Source organism: Stegodyphus dumicola, chromosome 1, assembly GCF_044657685.1.
Source record: "Stegodyphus dumicola isolate Sdum_Otavi_A_Nest chromosome 1, ASM4465768v1".
Classification (NCBI taxonomy): Eukaryota; Metazoa; Arthropoda; class Arachnida; order Araneae; family Eresidae; genus Stegodyphus; species Stegodyphus dumicola.
Window position 1 is genome coordinate 75,361,374 of NC_140768.1, and position 15,790 is coordinate 75,377,163.

The following is a 15,790-nucleotide window of genomic DNA, read 5'->3' on the forward strand; positions in this document are numbered from 1 at the left end:
CCAATAGGATTTTTCAAAAATGTTTTCTCATGCTGTCGTATTAAGAAAGTATATAAATATCTACTCAAAAGACATTTAGAATAATAAGCATTTTGAACTAAAGGCACTTAAAACTAAGTGTCATTAGTTTAATATTTTTAAAACATTCAGCAGATATTTAGAACAATGAACTTAAACGGACTTAATTAACTATGTTTAGTTCATTATACTGATATGAAAAATTAATACTATAGTAAAATGCAATTAATGTGTCATAATTTTCTATATACATTTTCACTCTATCGATTTTGAAGTATTAGCCATTGCCTCCTGTAAATTTTCATTTTCGCAAATGCCTTGACCCCATATGAGGGAGGATGTTTAAAGTTTAATTTATTATCAGAAAATGCGAAATTATAATTTGCTATCTAGTTATAATGCGCTTACTGATCCTTACTTTTCTTGGGCAGGCAAGAAAACATTGGAAACACTATCAAATTATTAATTTAATGCGAACTCTTGAATTTATCATAAGAGTCAACGGTTAAGTAACCTAGTTATAGAATCTGACGGGATTCCACCCGACCTATATTCTAAATCTCTTATATTCTGAACCTACATTTCGAACATCACAGGGTTCGAATTTGATGGCGCAACCCTGCAGAGATGAAATACCTGTGTTTAAGGAAGAGCGAGATTTCGGTTTTCCCTTTCGGTCGAGCAATGTGACAGCAGGATCTAAAAATGGGTGAGTCTAATTATAGGAAAAAACTTCTAATTAGCTCTGAATTTTCCTCGAAATGGTAAAATTTGAATTAATCTTAGAATCTATGGGAAGTAACTGAAAGTAGAATCTAGTATAAATACGGGTCTGAAGTTGCAAAAATCGTTCATTTCAGTTGCGCTTGTAAACCTACTTCACTTGATTTCATATAGAAATCGCAAAAGTAAGTTCTTTCAAACCGATACTATTCAACGTGATTTTGTAAGTATTGATGTATTATAATAATTTTGATGACTCTTTGACGTATTATGATCGCTTTTATGAGTCTGTATTATCATGTGATTACTCCAACTGTATTTTGAGAGAATTTCTAGATTTCAAAAAGTGTGAGATCATTACTTAAAACATTTACGTTCCATATTTATTTAAGTAATTTTTCTTACTCATCAATATGATCTAATCCGCTGACAGCTTCACAAAACTTTAATCTGTTCAGATTTACTATCCTTTTGACCTCATTAAAGATAAAGAAATCAAATTACATTTTAGTAATAAATTTTCGAAACAAATGCATTGTTAATCAATAAGACAATACTTTTTAAATTCAAATCTGGTATTTTTCCTCAATTTATTTCTGTACAAAATAGCTAGTCAACTCTTTTTTGAAGCAAGTAATATGCGGGTTGGATTCAGCGGGTTCAACGAGTAAGATTAGAATAAAAAAATATTATTACAAAAGATAGAAGATAAATGCTGTAGAGTGAATATTCTGTGGAGTTTTTTATCACGTAAACAGAAATGGAATTGTTACTAACGAAGCAAATAGGAGTCGAGACCTTTTACTCTGAAGGGCTATAAAATGTATTTACACGAGATCTAAAATATACGTTAATAAGAAAATGAGTGATATTATTAAAAGTTTAAGCTACTATCATTCTTTTTTGCATTACAGAAAATATGCTTATAATAATTTAAAAGTTTACTTTATTTAATATTTATTTTTTGCCAATGATTAGTAAATCTTCCACAATTTTTCAGTGAAGGAGAAATATTGTTATTTAAATTCTGATTATATAATTATTCTGAAATATAATGTAAGTCTTTGATTCCAGATAAGTTATTTTTTAAACGTGCATTAAAAAATGTTATTTATATAAAAACTTTGATGTTTTCGTTAGCATAAAAAGATTATCATCTCTCGTCTTCTCTCTCTCTCTTCTTTCTTTAACCTAAATCTTCTGTCTATCTCTATAAAATAAGGATAAAGCATGTTAAATTAAGCTGGTTTTTATTAAGAAAACAATTAAAAATCAGAAGCTTTTGAGTTTTTCGTTAGATATAAGGAGAGTAACAAAAATTTTCAAAATTATGAACGTAACTAAAACTGTAAACAAAGTAACTATGAAATGTTATTATTTCAATAAATATACGATAAGGTTTTTAAGTTTTCGTTAGATAAAAGTCGAGCAAAAAATTTTCTAAAAGTTATAAACATAACTAAAATTATAAACTAACTACTATTTATCATAATGAATAAGGTTTTGACTGCTGAATATGGTTTTAAATTTTACATTCTGTTTTTATTTAAATAAAATATTCATTTCCATAAATGCATGAAAAGGTTATTGAGTTTTCGCTAGGTATAAGGAGAGTAGGAAAGTTTTTCAAAATTATGTACATAACTAAAATTATAAATTAACTGCTATAAATTGTTTTGATTAATGTGCGAGTTTTTATTTAGTAAAAATCCTGGTGAGAGCAAGTTGTAGACTCGTGTTCTTTTTGGGAGCATGAAATATAGACTCTTACTGAAGACGAAATAGCGAATTCTCGCTATGTCTTGGAAAACAGATGACTACAGACGAAGGTTATGACAACCTTTATATATTAACTAAACTGAACAGAACATGCACACACTCGGTGCTCACAACTAACCACCACTAGTAACTAAGTAACTTGAACACAAAATACAATCAGAGCGAATTAAATTTTAACTACACGACTGGCTCCTACTTCAATCTAAATCCGCTTTATCGGTTGCACATAGCAAAGCAGAGTCTAAAATAGCAATATAATCTAAAAGTAAGTGGTTAACACAAATATTCAGCCACAGAGCTACTCGCAAATAAGTGGCATAAACTCGAATTCGGCGTAATCCGCTCTACTTGTAACCAACTCTTCTACTGCGAACTCTTCAATTCTGCTACTTAAATACTATTTCCGAATTCTTTGAGAATTTGCATATACGTCATTAAAATTTGCATTTTGGCAGGAAGTTGAAATCAGAACGGATAGAAAAGTTTCTTAAAATAAAAATAATCAGTACAAAATAAGATCTTTACAAAATATATTTAAAGCTGGAAAATAAAAGCTCTTCTATTCTATAATTTCATAACTTCTTAGTTTGTGATAGTAAGTTTAAAACTAAGTTTCAACATGATTAAAATGGGAGACAAATTTTACTGTAGTCCAGCTAAGTTTTAAAATTTTTTTTTCCATTTGTTTAGCGAGGATTCATGTAGATTTTTTATTCTTATTCATGTTCAATATATGTTTTTGAATGTATGGAGCTGGGATATATTTTTGCAAGTATGTTATTTTATTCAGTGTCCGAGAACAGCTTATTTTAGTGTGAGCGTATAAACATGCTCACTCGAATTTAACGTTCATACCTCGCTAATAAGCTCGAAATAGGAATATGAGAGGAAAAATAAGCTTACAGTATTATTATAATGGTTTGAAACTGTATAAGTATCAATATTTAGACATAATTAAATACAGCTTGCAGCAGCCGATTTGACAGGATTGTTGAATACTAGTAATTCAACTCAGTTTCGAATATCGATGAACAGGCTGGTTGTAACAATTTAGTTTAACTGACAATTTGGATTTTTAGTTTTCACGCCTTCTATCATTTCTGATTTAATTACCCAGCTCGTCCCTCCAGCGGGCCCAACAGCGTCCAAGCGGTAAAATCGCTGAACACTGGTAGTTCGGTCCGAGGTTCGAATCCCGCGAACGGGCTGCCTGCATGGGCGTTTTCGTGGTTTTCCGCCTGTGTAACGTATATATGAGACAGTTTCCCTTAGAAAGTCCTCCGTGAGGGCATCCCTCCCTTTAGGCAGATAGCCCTCGAGGCTTTGCCATAATCACATACACACACACGTTCTCTTCAGAAGGTTATATAGATTGAGATGAACATAGGATTATACGTTGCTTGATTGCAACCGTAGAAGTTGTCTGTTGTCTGAAGAACGTCAGTCCAAGTCTAAGCCTAGGTTTAGTGGAGCAAGCTGGAAGATAAAGCTGTGAGAAAGTAGCAGCTGGTGATTATTGATGTTTAAATTCTTAGCAGTGTAGCTAATCCAGAAGTTCTGTACGAAACGGTAAGCTACAGTTGAAAGCTTAGCGTGTTAAAATTAAATAGAATTTGTGGTTCCTCTTAGAATCAAAATGAAGTGTGAATTTAGCATAGTCAAGTGGACTTTTATCTGTATTTTTATATTAATTCTCAAACAGAAACTCATTAAAGATTCAGTTTTATTAAGTTTTTATTTGCATGAACCTAGGAATATCACTTTCATCACGATAACTCGTGAAACGAAATCAGTGGCCTCCCTCATAGTTGGAAACCACAGAGCTAGCTGTAAAGGTTACAGTAATCCAAACACTCTCAAATCTACTAAAAGATACTATATGGTGACACGGATTTTTTCATGGTTTGTTGCTTATGCGGCATGGAATCTGCCATTTAGAAAATCCTTCACGAAGACATTCCTCTTTTTAGGCCAACAATCGTTGTTGCTTTGTCATATCTGATTAAACAAGCATAATTGAAAAGATGAACAGTATCCATTGATAAAAACTGCAAGATAATTCAGATGCAAAACTCTGCTTTGCATTGCATCAATTCAGATATCATGTTTATAAAATCATTCACATTTAACTTACAGATGGATGTAAATCCCTGCCCTTCTTGTTTAGAATGAAAAGAGCTGATCGTATCAACCTTAAATTTTTGTATTAAATGCCAAGGCTTTCTTTTCTATCACGAGTGTACACTGGGCCAAGTTCTTAATGAAGTACTAATTTTAAATTAATGCACTTATCTTTTGTAATAAATCTGTTAACCTTGTGTTTACAATTGGAGTGTGTTAGTACATAGTTCCAGTTTTGATCAAAAGCATCTCCAGTTATGAAGGTTTGATTAAATCACTCGGGGACTCTAAGCACAATATTCTGCCAGGGATTCCCAGAACGCCTTTTTCTTGTTTTTATGAGAGAAAATAAGGTAATGAAAATTATGGGATGGTTTTTGTGGCTCTTTAAGATAGCTAAATCTTTTGGTACTAGGCTGCAATCAGGACCTGCTGATATTTCTTGTTTTCCTCTCTCGCCTCTATCATGAAACGCATAAAAGGATTTTTGTTTTGACAGTGATCACTTCTAGTTTCTTCAGGAAAGTAAACCTTGTCGTTTTTCAAACAAGTTTTCATAAATTCATTTAACTTCCTGGAAAATAAGATTTTGATATGTCGGTGGAGGGCTCTTCTTTCCTTAAATGTTGTAATTTTCGTCCAACGGTTTGCTTCTTAGAGACGGAAATGCATGCTTCAAAAGTTAGAATCGCTTTTTAAGGTTTATGTATATTTATGCATTACAAAAATTTAATGAGATCAAAAGAAAGTTTTTGCTGAAATTGTGGTTAATTTCATAAAACAAAGGGTCAGAGTCACTCTCATTTAGAGCTCTGGGGCGCTACGGCTAAAATTACAATTTATCTCAAGAACTGAGAACTATCGAAGCCGGGCTGTGGTGCGTTCCGGCACAATTTAAGCTCTGGTTGAGCTTAAGAAATATAAGTATTCAATTTATGACTGTGATTTTCGAATCAACCTGAAAAGTAATTAGATCATTATGTGTAGGAAAAAAGTACCTACTGCTTATTAAGTTTCCTGTATTCTCGAGTTAAACTTGCTATGTTTCAGAAGAAAAACTATTCTTCTTCGTGAAATTATCAAAACTAGTTCTAATTTCATTTGTATGCGCATTTTTTCGACTTGACTCAGATAGTGGCTATTTTCGAACCAATTAAAAGTGAATAAAGGCTTACACTTAGAAGTGTCTATCAAAGCATCTAATGTTGAAGATTTCCAAACTTTAAATTCAATGCAAACATTTTCAATGTGTATGAAGAGATATTCTTATGTGTGAAGGGAAAATTTTTCTCAAAATGTTATAGCTTTGTATTATTCATTCAGTTTGGCTTCAATAAGGCAATATTCAACCTTACATTTGTGATAATTTTACAATAAATATTTATGCATTCTTGTAGAGTTTTGGAATGAAAAAAAAAACGTTACCCCTGGTAATTCGTTCTAGGCTTAATTCCGAGCTCAGATCACTTAGAATAATTGGTTATATGAGGTTTTCTCTTCAGTTTAATGTGAAAACACTTCACGTTTCTTAGAAAGGCCTCCATGAATTCTAATGCAAATTGCCTTCAAACACTTTCCCAATACCAATTAACTAGGCGAAGTAATTTAATATAGCTCTCGTCCCCTCCGACAAGAAGCAATTACCTTCTGCTGAGAAACATGCCAATTTTAAATACTTCTACATCTTTTTGAAGCAAAAATAATCCGTCTTGACATGCTTCTTTTCCATTTAATTATCTAACTTAAGTAAGTGATAAGTAGAATATATATATATAAAATTAACAAGCAAGGTAGTGAGTACAATACCGTAAGACCAATTTGGTCTAAATAATTTTTTTCCTCAATATGCTGCAAAATTAAAGATATGAGAAATTGTAGAAAGCTCGCCAAAAGGTTACCAGGAGCTGTGGCTCCAAGAAAAGTTCAACACATTTTTTAAAAAAACAATGTTATTGAAGGGTGAAAAAATATGCTACACGTTAAATTAAACACAGTAAAATACTAATCTTTGGAAACTAGTAACGGCAAAAAATACAGTAAATACATACCTATCGATGTGACAAGTGTAAAGTTAAAACATAGAAAAACCAATCGATGTAAAAAGTTTAAAACATAAAACAAACATAAACATATAAAAATATAAAGCGGAAAATGGTAAATTAGCTTAACCCGAAGTCCAACCTGGCTTTTCAAGGGAAATTTCTAGCTGAATGTCGAATTAAGCTAACTCCATTACGCGTTTCCCCGAAACAGACAATTGAAACTTTTGCGTTACAAATTTTAATTAAATAGACGAATTGTCTTAGAAAATTTATTAGTCTCAATTCTCTGTTCCAATTTCCCGACGCGTCCGCACAAAATGACACATTAAGGTGTTAAAAGATGTAAAAACAATTCCGATGTACAAGAATTAAGATAAAAATAAAAATAAATAGCAGTCTGCTATTAGTCAAAAAATACAATAACTTACAGGCTGGACCTGCAAGCTTAAAGAATTATACCTTTATAAATTTTAGAAAACTCTTCCCCCTAAACAGGAATGATATAAGGCATGAGATAAAAATTCATATTTTTTCTTGCTATTGCGGAAATTTTTGGAACAATATAAATATATTTCCCTTGAAAGACATAGCAATAAATACTGAAAGTATATTTCCAAATTTCTCGGATGGAAAAATTGAAAAGTATGAAAATTATTTTTTGCCTATGTACTTAGTCTAGATCAGGGCCTTTCAACCGGTGATACGCGAGAGAAAAATAGGTAGTACGCAAAGAAGCAAAGTATTTTTAACTATTAAATTCAAAAATCAAAATTCCAATATTCTGATTGAGTTTTTTCTCTAACACTCGTAAATTTATGTAATCTGAGCTTTGTTCAAGCGTGGTGGTGGTAGTAGTACTTTGTAGTGGTGGTACGAAAGGTTTTCAATTTTTGTTTAGATAGTGCGCGTTAGTCAAAAGGTTGAGAACCGCTGGTCTATACCATTCATTATATGTATCAAAACTGCAATTTCATTTAAAATAATTAAATCTGATGTATAATTGGGATGCTCGTCGTTGCAAAACTTTTTAAACTGTCACAGGATTCTAGAATTTCACAGATGTTTTTAAAATTACCTATAGCTTTAATTCGCCATGCATTTTATCAATACTTGTATAATAATTTTTTCCTCTCTCTCCCATTTCTGAAACCAAGGTTTCTCCTACAAGTTTACTAGCATCCATATTTTTAAACATATTACCCACCGTATGGCATGAACTCCATACGTCATTAGAAGAAATATGCAAATAGTAATAAAACAGTTAATTACTAAAAGACTTTTACTGTGTTATAAACGTACACCATCCAGAAAGCCTTTCTAACTTACATCGTTGTAAAAACTACTTTGTATATGTCTCACTACAGCTTTGCAACTATGTAAAGCAATTATTTGGGTAATTGTAAATATGGTTGGGTGGTTCAAGATTATCCAAACAGGACTTGAGAAACTTCGCACTTGCTTTGAGTTCAAGTTACCTTTCGGCAACCTGATATAAAATATTAATCAAAATTCCCTTTTTGAGAAATGTAGGCGATATTATTTACTTTGCGTGAAAAATTTGAAATACATAAAAAACAAATTTAAGAAAAATAAAAAAAGAGGTTTAAACATGAGGAAAAGCAATTAGATTTATAGTAATTTCTTTCTTCACGTTTCAGGAATATGAAAACTTCAACTTTTATGGCGGTTCTCCTATTTTCTGCTCTATTTCTGAGCACTACTGTATTTGATGAAGTTCAAGCAATCAAGAAGAAACTCATCAAAGCTTTACTGGTGTCGCAATTATTTGGAAAGAAATTGGTTGTTCTACCTCTCCCTCTTTTTCTGCCGTAAGTATTAAAAAATTCATTTTGGTAACACTTTTGTGCTACAAAATGAATGAATCTGTAATCAAATTTAAAACCTAAAACTTCAGCATTAGATAAACACAAAGATTAAACATAATTCTCTATTTTATTGACCTTACACCTCGTTGTCAATACTTTACTTTCAGATGTTTGAAAGAATACTACGGGATTAAGATGCAAATGGTTAAAAGATTGAGAGAAATATATGAAAACATTTCAATTAAATTTTCAACAGGGGATATTCTTAACAACAGATTACTCCGAAACATTCCCTTTAACGAGACATCTGAAATCTGAAACGTAAAAGTAAACCAGTGCAACCGCAACGAGGGGCAAAATTTAGACACGGAAAAACTTTTAAAATTCGATGGAGGACATTAAAGAGGAATTTACGAGCCGTAGTATATGCTGAGGAAAGGTTTAGCACGACCCTACATAATACTAGCAGTAGAATAAAATGAAATACAGTTCAAAATCCGAAATCTGGGCGTCTAATATTTGGAAAAATCTAATATCCAGACATCCGGTTCACCAGTAATTTTTTTTTAAATATTTTTTCGTTCAAAAAATTTAAAAATGCAGTATATAATACTACGGAAAGAGGCAAGTGTACCTTAACCTTTTGAAAACGGGATGGCCATTATAGTGGCCATAGAGTCCTCTGTTTGAAATGACGGACGGGATTGTCCACTTTAGTGGCCATGTCTTTTCCCCCATTTTCCAGGCTGAAAGAGTGGGATGAAATGTCAAATTTGACGTCCCTGGGGTTTTAACCACTTATCTCTTTCAAAGGTCTTTGTGTTAAGAATCCGGTTTTTCCCAATTTTTCCCTTTTAGTTTTTGCAGCTACATAGCTACAGAATTCGCGATAACTGAATTTGTAAATTATAAACAGAGCTTGCATTGCTTTAGAATATTGCATAGTTTCGTAACTTTTTAGGAATTATTTTGACATTTTTCTAGCAATATGCCGAAAAGGAAAAGAGGACTGACTGGAGAAGAAATACGAAAACTTCTTCAAGAGCTTGATGATGAAATATATACACTTACATATATCTGTACGTTTATACACGTATGCATAAATCCACACGCAAACAAATATATATAAATGCATATGTGTGCCTGTGTGTGTACATGTACGTGTCTATATATACGTTATTCCCATTTAAGGGTAGTCATGTTTTCCGCTTTATGTGCATATCTGCACTTATACCATATTATATCAGTGCAGACATACATACTACATGGATATGTAGGTATACATTTCCATAAACAAATATAAATTCCCACGTACTTGTATATATATGCAACCACTTTGTCTTACATTCTTATCAATTCATTCTAAACAGTTCTGTCTGTTTTTATTTCCATACATATCTGTTTATTCTGAAGTGACCTTCACGCACGGAAGTTTACTGTGATGGTACTGTTATTCAGACAAATTACAAGAACATAAATATAAATTTTGTGTCAAAGAAACAACAGTAGTTTTACAATTTCAGTCTGAAACCTGGACATCGTAAATACACTAAAACTAGTCAATCAGTTTGAAAGGTCATCTCTAGCCATTAGATTCCAGATGTACTGATGTACTGTTATTTAAAAAGCTACCTCCGTATCAGTGTCTCGATTTCACGGTCGGTCAAATAATTTTGAAGTAAGATGTTCAGAATGGATTAGAGTAGCATTTGTGAAATTTCATTGTCCGTTGAGCTTGCACCCTTTGCATTTCGATAAACAAATTTAAATTATTCTACATATACTTTTATATCTAAGCGTCGCCTACTACTGCTGTCCGACTTGCATTTCATTGTGATCACCGTGTTTTGAATATTTAATGAAATTCGATGGTATATGTTATGTAATTTGTAGAAGATGTAAAAATTACCATAATTTTGCTGCTTATAAGTTTAAAAAATGACGGAAAGAGCAGGCCCTTCTTTTAACATAGGCTTCGGTTCTGGTGAATGTATTGTGACGTCACGCTTACGGCAACAATTTGTGCCGTTTTGCGATATTGTCGAAAACTATCGACGGCAAAATACGTAAGCACATTTTCCAATTAATGGAAATTCGTGAAGAAATATGGAGAAGTGATACTAAATAAAAAATATTTAACAGAAGTTCTCCATTGGGATGACAATGTCTCAGGTGCCAATCAACTAATGGACGGCAAAATTTGTAGTATGGTTTTAAATCCGGAAAAAATCCCTACCAATAGTTACGAAACTGGCAAAGAGGTGGTTGGGAATGAAAATATGTATTTTGGCTGACAGTTTAGTGGGAATTCTGGACACGGAAGTTTCAGGGCTTGAACAATGGAACTTTCCAACTGAATAAGAAATATGTCTATTGAGGAGAAAGCATTCGCACAAAAAAAGAGAAGTTTTAACAACTTATATTCAAAAAATATTTCATAAAACAACAAATAAATATTGAATTTTTTCGAATGCACGTTTTGTAAATGTTGATTTGTAATCATAAATGCTTCATTACTTCCTAAACAAATATTTCATATTCTAATTTTTTAAATATCTACATGCTATCTTAGTAGATTTGAACTGATAATCTGAAATCTGGAAATTTCCCAAAACCGGAACTGCTAAAGTACCAACGGCTCCGGATCTCGGACTTAGTACTGTAATGAGAAATATATATATATATACTTCTCATTCGAATGCACGTTTTGTGAAATTATTATCTAGCTGTCTTAAAATTTGAAAGATTTATATGATTAATCTACTTATACGTGTCAAGCTTAGGAGTAGACTGAACGCGAAATATAAATTTTATAATTTTATATTACTGTACTCGCTTAACAATACTTTGGGATTTAAATGCCAAAGCATTAAAAGCAAATCGTGACTACAGTCAGTATTATCTTAAATATAAGACGGTATCAAACGAGGACCATGCATTTTTAAAGGTGTTTAAGAAGAAAGAAAAGGAGCTTGCCTATAAGTTTGATGTTTTTCAACTGCATATGGTTTGTATAGAGATGGTTTCTAAAAAGGGCAGTTCTAGGTCCAAATACCGAATCTAGATATAAATTTAAATAAATGTGTCTGCTTTGAACGTAAAAATGGAAGAATAAGTAAAAAAAAAAAATCCTCTTTTCTTTTTTTCTTTCTTTTTCTTTTTTTCGAAACAGGAGATTTGAAAAATGTGCAGTGCCCTCGCCAGAACTCGAATTTAATTTATAAAAAGAGGAAAATTTCTGGAATATTAAAAAACCTCTGGAAAATCAAGCTGTAGTCTAGCGCATTCTGTAGAAAGAGCGGTCTCTCCTTTCCTACTCTCTCATTAATTTCCAGGCCTTGCATAAAAATAATAGTCATTACCAATTATAATCGTGGTGCCCAGTGTGATATCTTTGCACCACGAAGGCATGTTGGAAAGAGAGATAAAATACCATATAATCTTAATAATAGATTGCATTTGTAAAACTGTGGAACTATATTTTAAGGGAACAAACTTATTTTGGCTAACACAATAGCTTTTTAACTTTACTTTTTGGATTTCAGTTACTGATTTTAGTATTCTTCCCTCTATTAATGTTCACAAATTTTTATTTAAAAAAAAAAAAAAAAAAAAAAAAAAGAGAGAGAGAGAGAACTTTATTTTTGCCGTTAGAAACGCATTTTATAGTAATAATTTTGATTTCTCTTGCGTGAAACATTCCCATTGAATGACATGCACTATTAAGATATACTAAGGTAATCAGTAATTTCAGAAAGTATGATCGGAAAACTTAAAATTCAGTATCTCGGTTAATTTTCGTCGTATAAGAATCAAACTTTTGAAATTTTATTTTTTAAAAACATATAGAAACCTTTATTATATATAGCTAAATATGTTAATTAAATGCTGAAATGCAGAGACCGGGCAGATCAAAAAAGTTTAATTTCATAATTTTTAGTCTTAAGGTTAATGTTCCGTAAATCGCTGCTTAATCGCATTCGCTTGCTTTTAACCTTCTTCACGAAGTGAGCGGAGGCTTGACAGAACCAGTAATTATGTTTTATAAGCAACGCAAAAGTTTGCTTACTTATTTTACAATAATAGACTTTAAAGATCATTGCTTATTAAATGGAAGCAGAAATCAAAAATATATAAAAAAATTACATCCGTCAATTTTTAAAATTAATAAGAATTGAAAAAACTAGATTTGGAGAAGAAAATTAAAAACTAAAACTCCCTTTTCGTTAAAATTAACTTCATGTGAAACATTGTGTGCTGCTTAATGTTTCGTAAAAATGGTATCTCTTCTTCTTCTTCTTCTTTTTATTATCATTGCCATTATTAGTCCAAAGGGGTCTTGTCCCTGAAGGACTATCGTTTTCGTTTTGCGATTTTGCGTTGAATCAATATAAATGTCCGTTTCACTTTTCAAACTGTTGCCACCAAATGTTAGAGTCTTGCATTATATTTGAAGAAATTAAATAATGAAAAATCTGCATAAATGTATGTATATTTCTCGCATTGTGATAAAACAACAGTACATAGAGCCATCGAATTTTGAATGACGTCATCCTGCTGCGAATATGCGCCTCTGGAAGCCCAAATTTGAAATTTGGAATTTGGTTTATTATGGATTTCATATTTTGTAAAACTTTAACGAATTTTCGATTAACAAACTCAAGGATTTCAAAGCGAGCCATGGCAACGTTGTACAGAAAAAACATTTTTATCTCCAGCGCGAGTCTCTGTATCGGAAATTCTAAAGATATGCTCATTTTAAAACTATTTTGAGATATTCCTGTTGAACTGAATTTTATGGTTTAAGTGCAAAGAACATGTTATTTAATAAATAAAGGTAACACACAAAATGGTAAAAAAAACGCCTCTTTGGACGTAATTTAAAATCTGAAACCTTTCAGATTTTATTATTATTTTTTTATAATTTTTTTTATAAAATTGTTTTCTTTTTAATTTAAAAATACCATAATATGAATATTTATGTCTTTTGAAACCTTTTTTGTAATTGAAAGCACAAGCCTACAAGTAAGATTTCGGAAATAAAAGCCACTTTTTTTAATAATTTACTTTTAAATGTAGCTTGTATTGTTCTTAAGTCTGTCAGAGATGTCAATAGCGTGACAATGGTTTTAAATATTTTTTAACACTTATAATCAAATAAACTGCCATTTCCTTTGTTTCACCGTTTTTTCTCTTTCTCGAATGCTGAATAAGTACATCAAATCTTATAATTTGCTTTTTCTTACAGACTAAAGGAAGAACACCACCACTTCCTTCCCCCACCTCCTCCAGAAATGCCATATTACTAAATAGTTTGAATTTCGGGGTTAAATGCTTGTAATAAGCAACGTTTTGTATATAAAAATACATGCATATATTCAAAACAGACAAATAAATGTGGTAAAATCTAATTGTGGTGTTAATTTTTACACATTCACACTACAATGAATTAATATTGCTTTCGTGGAATGATTTCATTATGGTAGTGCTGTGAATGAAAGTAAGGCCAGGCAGAATTTGTCGGTAATGCTTTTTTTTTTTTTTTTCCATTTAACAATATATTACTATTTTCACTGTTTCTATTCTTCAATGAATTGTTGCTATTAGCAGCGTTTCTCAACATTGGTTAAAAAATAAAATCGTCTCATGAGCTGAAATAATAAAGTTACAAGTCACATTTGGCGATTCTTCTGAATTGAGTTCCTCGACACTTAGGATTGAAATAAATTGGAGATATTGCTATATGCAAATTATTTAAAAGCTTCACGCTATTTTACTTTTACCAGAATTATTCCATTGAAGTGATTATCTTTACTTAGAGATCCATAACAGGGAGTTGTAATAATCTTTCCATAACAGGAGAATATTTTCACAACAATACTCTGTTTATTCCTAATCACATTATATGATTAACACTTAATATTCATTTTATACCAATGAGCTGTAAATGAAAGCTCTTAAAGCTCAGTGTTTATTTATATAATTAAATATATACTATTTTTAATACAATTTTCCCTCATTCTAAAGTTCCTAACAGGCATTTGTTATATGCAGCCAAAGCAAAGCGCCCTCCAATGCAGCAGTTTTAATTGGCTGGCAATAGTATATGCAATATTCCCATGATTTGCTACTGGTTTCACGTGAGGTGAATATGCAAGAGAACATTCATATTTGTGTAAGCATACAAATATAGAAAGAATAAATCAACGCAAATGCAAAAAGGATCAATCAAAAATTAAAAGGATATTAAAAAAATTATACATTATTCCAAGGTCACAGTGCAATTCTACTTATAATAACTTTTATATTATCCTACAGTGACATTTATTACATCCTATTTTTTTATTTTTAATTGACATATACACATATTGCACAACCATTTTTATACGCTCTTTTTTACTATTTGCTTTTAAATTTTTTTTTTTTTTTTTTTTTTACTCAGAAGTTATCTGTTTGGTTCACATATTTTAAAGTAAAGTCTGCAGTGCTGCAAAAATTAAAAGTTCCTGTTTTAGCAGCTAGTCAAAAGGACTATTTATTTTTTTTTCTCTACACTGAATTATTTAAAAGATATATAGCTTTATAAATGTAATATATTTTTTCTTTCAGATTGAAAGAAGAACACCACCACTTCCACCCACTACCTCCTCCACCAGTGCCACATTATTAAATCGTTTCGAGTATGGAATTATATGATTTCAATAAGCAGCATTTCGATTGTATTAAATATGTACAGCTATTTTAAAATATACTAATAAACATGGTAAACAATACTCTGCTGTGCTTATTTCGACTAGTGATCATCATCGAGATCACCAAAATCGTCGTAACTAAATCATTAATCACTAATCATTAATCACATCAAAAAGATGTTACATTTATTAAATGGGATTCTGATATGTTTTCAAATTAAGGTCAGGAAAAAATTGTTAGAAACTGCAAAAATGACTTTTTCTTCATTTGACAGTAAAATTTTGCTCTCGGTTTTTTAATCAATTTAATACAATGCTCGAATAATTTCTAGATCAATTTTCTTTACTACACTGGAGTAAGAGCAGTGATACATGAATGGCCAAGTTAAAATCAATGGCCGTATTTGAGCATACGTCTAAATTTATGGGTTCAGTGACAAAAATATTTAATAAATTTAAGATATTGCAGTACGAAAATGACTGAAATGTTTAAAATGAATTTTAGAGTAATATTTATGTTAGTTCAAGAAAAATAATGTTAAATTGCAATAACAGCTGATTAACTCAGACTCTATTAATCCGGACTACA

General features: G+C 31.2%; 1 long non-coding RNA gene across 2 annotated transcripts; it reads left to right on the forward strand.

Annotated features, from left to right (window-relative positions):
• The first annotated feature begins 800 nt into the window (after window positions 1–800).
• LOC146999117 (uncharacterized) lies at window positions 801–15,282 on the forward strand. 2 transcript variants are annotated; one of them, XR_015039449.1, is made up of 3 exons: window positions 801–926; window positions 8,342–8,512; window positions 15,119–15,282. It is a non-coding gene; the product is annotated as an uncharacterized LOC146999117 (long non-coding RNA). The 2 variants fall into 2 exon arrangements; XR_015039451.1 differs by lacking the exon at window positions 15,119–15,282 and adding an exon at window positions 13,758–13,920.
• The last annotated feature ends 508 nt before the right edge of the window (window positions 15,283–15,790 follow it).